We start from the raw sequence: 6,537 nt of genomic DNA, 5'->3' as shown, positions 1-6,537 counted from the left end.
CCTTTTACACAACATATAATTAGATCAAACACCTACCCTCTTCTTCTATTATCATGTTATGTAAAATAACACAAATAATCAGCAGCGTCATGAATTTTTCCCTATCCCATGATCATGTTGGATGCTTTTCTATGTGCCACTTTTGTTTGAGCACTCCAAACGCCCATTCCAAATCCTTCCTTGCAGATTCTTGTGCTAACTTGTGTTGGATTAGGTGTCTAAGCCCATAACTATAGTTGGTATGTGCTTGACCAGATAGTAACATGGTCCTTTTGGGTTGCCTTCACCATAGAAACTTTACAGGAAGAATTATGAGAAAGAGGTTGATAAATGATTTATTAATATATTATAAGAATAATATATTAATTGAGAAATCATAATATTTAATTAGTATTGATCAGAAATTAATTGGGAATTAATTTAGTGATCAAAAGAACGGGAACTGGTTATGTAAATCAGTAATAGTTTAGGCAAATAGATCCTATTGGTTTAGGGTGGACGAAAATCTATGGGAATCCCATAGAGTTTTCGTCCAAGGCTTACCATGTGGGAGTCCATGTGTTGCTTAGGGCCTAAGCAAGGGAATTAGGTTTTCCAATTGAAAACCCAAGTAGCAGCTCAACTATATAAGGACCCCTTGGCTACCCGTTTTCGGCCTTATGCTTGATAGAAGAACCCTAGCCGAAATTGACAGCCTCCATCCTCTATCTCTTGTTCATCTTTTGCTAAGTGGTGTTTGTGACTCCATTAGAGGTGCAGCAATTGAGGCACTAAGCTCTTGAACGTCAAGATCAAGCTATCAACAAGAAAGGTATTCTTTTAACCCTAGTTTGTTTATTAAATCCGAAAATTGTATGCTAGATTAGGGTTCTTGCTTTGGATAATTGATTTGCATGTATAACTTGAGAAAAACCTAGATCCAAAGCAATTAGGGTTGCATGTGCACCATAGGAATGTTGTAATGATCAAAACTCATCAGTGGTATCAGAGCTTAAGGTGTTTTATGTTATATTAGATGCATTTGTGATTTGTTCAAAATTGGAAGAAAATCGTTTTTGGACTCTGCCTAATGAACACGACGTGTTCATAGTTGAACACAACGTCTTGGTCTGACACAACGTGTTATGGCATGACACGACGTGGGGACTCGTCTGTTGGCAGATTTTTCGGATTTTAAGCCTAAATTAGATAAGGATCATTACCTTAAATTGTTTTAACTGTTAAAATTCGAATTTTCTGTTATGGTAATGAATATCCTCATCTAATTGGAAGATAATGGTAAAATTTTAAGATAATGTCCATTATTTTGTGATTAGTTTAATTATTTAAAATTTGATCTAGAAGTTTTGAAAAGTTTCAAAATTTTCCCTCAAGTTTTGGAATTTAAAATTTGATTAAAAGTTTTAATTTTGAAATATTAAATTCTAAAACCCTAGTGTTTTAAAAGTTTAAAATACAACCTTTATACTATTATAATATTAAAGGATTAATATGTGTGTGTGTGTATATATATATATATATATATATATATATATATATATATATGTATATATGTATAAGATGAGTCAGTCTTACCGTTAGTAGGCCTCATTCACGAAGCCGATCTATATAGAGGGAGTAAGGAAACTGCCTATCAAATGGCGGTTGAATGAGTGTCCACTCTCACCCACCGCTTCCTTGATTAATGGAGGATCGTTAGCCGAACGGGTAGGATAGGACATTAATTCCTTGATTAATGAGTATTATAAAGTAACTAAATGTTTTTATAAATTCTCAATCTTAGTTACTTTAGGAAAAATGTGAAAATGATGCTATTCCATGAAATTACACTTTGCACCTTGCCAAGTCGTTAGTGGAGCGTGTGTGGTTAACCAACACACTAACTTAAAATAACAAGGGTGGCAAAGGGTAGCTTGAGAATTATCATAGATCAATGGAGCGTGTGTAGTTAACCGCCACATTGATTAGGTGGTAAATGACATCGAGAGTGCCTAGCTAATGTGCATGGTTATTCAGACTTTGTTTGTGATCCTCGGTATCCCAGTCACAAACTTGAAGGGCATAATCAAGATTAAACATGCCATTGAAAAGTTCAATGAATCTCAAAAGAATCTTGGAATTTCATTTCATTTAAAACCTAATTCTTCATTTCGTTTTTCGTGGTGGAATTGGTAAATCGTCATTTACCTACCTTCAAATAATTTGCAATTGGATTACGGCATCCCTCTTCTGAATTGTGAATTATTATGTTGGGTCCTAGCCTTAATATTTCTTTTGGGTGTTATATTAAGGATTGCTTATCTAATCAAAATTTTGTTCCTTTTCTTTTTTCAGATGTCTAGCTCAAACAATGCTTCCAACTCGAACTCCAACTCCTCAAGCTCTTTCTCTCTCTTGAACATTTATGGGAGGGTCACTTTTGATGGGTCCAATTTCAATGATTGGATTTGCAACATACGAATGACCCTTCGGTACGAGGAGAAAGAATATGTCCTCGACAAATAACTCAAAGAGATAGATGAAACCAAAGCAACTGCTGAAGAAATAGCTGAGTATAGGGCTCACAAAAAGGACGTGACAAAGGTGTTGTATATAATGGTAGCCGCTATGACTCCTGAGCTTCAGCGGTTCTACGAGGACTACAGGCCTTATGACATGTGCCAAGATTTGAAGGAAAAGTACCATCAAAGCGCGCGTCGGTAAAGGTATGAGATTGTCGCCGCATTGATAACGACCAAGATGAAATATGGAGAGTCCATCATGAGCCACTTGCAAAGGACGCAAATGTATGTGGATTGTCTCCTCAAGTTGAATGTCAACTTTGACGAAGAGTTGGCGATTGATATCATTCTACACTCTTTACCTCCTTGTTATGATCAGTTCAAGATGACTTATCATATGAACAAGGAGGAAGTCACCTTGAGCAAACTTCAAGGTTTGTTGTGAACTGCTGAAAGTGGACTTAAAGGCAAAGCTGTCGAGTCCACCCCTACAACTGTTGCCCCCGTCCTCGCTATAGGACATGGAAAAGGGAAGAAGAGGAAATCTCCCTCTAAGAGCCACAAGGGAAAGTCCCATGATGGATCCTCTTCAAATGGATCCAAAGGTAAAACCGGTTCTTCCACTCCCTCATCCGATCCTAAAGAAGCAACGTGCTTCTACTGTAACGACAAGGGGAATTGTAAACGAAGCTTCCCAAAATACTTGCAGGACATCAAGGATGGGAAGATAAAACCCTCCTTCGCAGGTATTTATACTATTCAATCTAATAACTCATCACATGCTAGTTCTTGGGTCCTTTATACAGGATGTGGTTTTCACATTTGTTTTGATTTGCAGGGGCTAAGAAGAAGTAGGTGTGACACCCAAATTTTTTTTTTTTTTGCAAAAATTTTAAACTTTTAAAACGCATCTTAAATTAAATTAAAACAACTGAAATAGTCATAACATAATCCATCAACTTAATAATCATATAAAATAAGTGCGGAAGTAATAATAATAATAATAAGGTCCCAACAAAAATAACTAGTAGCGATGTCCCGATGCTCCATGTCAAGCCTTAGCCTCTTTAATCTTAACACCTGAAAAGTTATAAGGGAAAAACGTAAGCACAAAGCTTAGTGAATTCAAACACAGACATTGTACCAACATTCATATTTACTAGCCCTAATCCATTTTCCAATTATAACGATAAAGACAAAGAACGAATCAATGTCTATATTACGAGAAGGACTTGTAGGTTTGAACCGCACCGGGAAGATCCCGTATCATTTGGCCCTAATCACCGCACCTCACGAAGAGTATTACGTTGGTGATCTTACCTACCCACCGCACCGGTAAATCCGTATCCTTTGGTGGTGTCCCCATATCCATAATTAGTTACATACAGTGCACATGTACGAATTAAAACAATACTTATATAGCATGCTTTTATAATAAATTCAAATAATCACACACGAGCTAACTAGCAAACACAATCATCAATACAACGGTGTGAGAGAACTCACCTTGAGTGAGTAGTAAGGATAGCTAACAATCAAATAATGCTACCAAGCTTGAGAAAACTTCAAAACCTCACCTAAGAAGGACTAAAGGTTAGAAAGGAGAAGTAATGAAGCTATGAGTTGAGAAAAGAGTAATCACAGCAAGGTCTCTAAAACAGACCTGCTGTTCAAAACGGATTTACTCCAAAATATAAAACAGAAACATAGCTTTAAAAAAATTTTATAGGAAACTATGATTGTTCAGGATTCCAGAACTATAAAGAACTCCTTCTAACTCCAAAAGATGAATTAAATATGAATTTTACAAAATGGTGTATCATTTCTGTCTCCAACAATACAGTCAAGTGATGTTGGCCAATTCTACCCAACTTGTGAGTAGAATTCGTCCAAACCAAAATTCAGAGAAGTAAAGGACATACAAATGAAAGTCTCAGAGTTGGAATTTAATGAAAAGCATCTCCCAAACTCCAGATATAAAATTCACATTGTGGACAATCACAGCACTAGCAAAAGCTGGTGACTGCCCACTGATCTGGAGTGTGGATCCATTCTAACCAATTTATAATAGGAAATAACACCCCATCTGCTCCAGATCTTAAATTCATAATATAAGGAACATATAGAAACTTGGAATCACTCTGGATCCTTTGCCAAGCCTTAGAAATGATGAAAACAAAATGACATAGCAGAACAGACCCGGATCAGACCTAACAGCAAAGATGTCATTCCTTCCCATAGATAAAGTCCTTATCAGTGAGGTTGGCCTGCTTAAGAAAGTTAGCCAACTCAATTTGTGAACTTTTGGAACTGGTTTGGGGTCCGTTTGAGTTCTAGAGCTCAAGATATGAATTTTACAAAATGACTACAGATCTGATGGAAAACAGAATCGTAGCCACCCGTGATTCCTTTTTGGCTTATCCATCCTTCTCCCTTTGAAACACATTTTAAGATGTGTTCATCATCCCAATTTAGTCCCCATGATCATGGTGGTACTAAAAAGGGTTAGGTATCATTAGGATTTCATTTTGCCACAAGATGGTAATAATAATCAACATGAAAATGAACATAAAGCACATAAAATCACCATTCTCCCTTTTAGGGTTTCCATGATCTTTTGCCACATGTAATCCCCTAGATCCATCATCCACCATATATGGGGTGAAGATAGGATCTTGAGATGATGTATAACATACAATTACAAATCAAATAGGAAGGAGAAGAAGTGAAGATGAAATCATAAAACTAGAACAAGGTTATGAATCAAGTTGTAAGAAATGATAAGGAGGTTCATACCAATACGAATCAAGGGTGGAAATGAACAAGAATTAAGCTCCAAACAACAGCCCCTTGGCTGCTCTTGATCCCAAAGAGAGAGAGAAGGATGGCGTGAGGGCAGTGGCGGAGCCAGGATCAAAGTAAATGGGTATCCCAATTTTATTTTTAAGGTAACCCAAAAACTTTTTCCGGGGTACTTGGGCTTCCCCGATTCAATTTCGGTTTTCTAAACCCAAACCTTAATCGAATCTTTAGATAACCTCAAGTCTTGTTATATAAACATGAAGTTGAAGTATATTTTGATACTTGAATCGATGTGGGATTCAAAGTAGATATCAAATGAAGTATGAGGATAACAAGCTTATATAATAGACAAAAATGGTTGAGTTTACATATGTTTGGCGATGTGGGATAGAATAGGCCCATAGCCTATGGACTTCAATAAAAGGAGTTTACAAGATGATCAAAAGAGTCCAATAACATAAGAAATTAGACATTGGTTAAATAAATTAACCCAAGGTTACAAGGATAATTAAATTAAAATAACCAAACGTATCGAGAAAAATCGGGGCGTTACAACTCTCCCCCACTAAGAACGGACTTCGTCCTCGAAGTCAACACCTAAAAACAGATCCAGATAGTGAGCCCTCATCTCGCCTTCCGGTTCCCAAGTCCATTCCGAACCCTTCCTATGTTGCCACTGCACCTTAACCAGGTTTATAGTCTTGTTGCGGAGAGCTTTCGTCTTTCGTTCTAAAATAGCGATTGGTTTCTCAACATAATTGAGACGCTCGTCAACCTGTATGTCCTCCAGTGGTATCACAGTGGTCTCATCAACAAGGCATTTTCATAACTGATACACGTGAAACTTATTATGAATTAGACTAAGCTCTTCAGGCAGCTCTAAACGGTAAGCCACCTTTCCCACACGGGCTATGACCTTGTAGGGTCCAATGAGTCGGGGTCCGAGCTTTCCCCGTTTTCGAAATCGAATCACACCTTTCCAGGGGGAGACTTTGAGCAACACATAATCTCCCACCTGGAATTCAAGATCGGAGCATCTTTTGTCGGCATAACTTTTCTGACGACTTCTCGCTGTAACCAAATGATCCCGAATCACGTGGATTTTCTCTGTAGTCCGAAGCACGATATCGGTACTCCCAAGTACCCTCTGCCAAACCTCACCCCAACAAACGGGCGCCACGAATCATATCTAACAAAGACGACACCATCGTCATCCGGAGACACTTAGATCGAA

Source organism: Lactuca virosa, chromosome 1 (assembly GCF_052849685.1).
Source record: "Lactuca virosa cultivar CGN04683 chromosome 1, Lactuca_virosa_CGN04683_v6, whole genome shotgun sequence".
Taxonomy (NCBI): domain Eukaryota; kingdom Viridiplantae; phylum Streptophyta; class Magnoliopsida; order Asterales; family Asteraceae; genus Lactuca; species Lactuca virosa.
The sequence above is the reverse complement of the archived record's forward strand: the minus strand, read 5'-3'. Positions refer to the sequence as shown.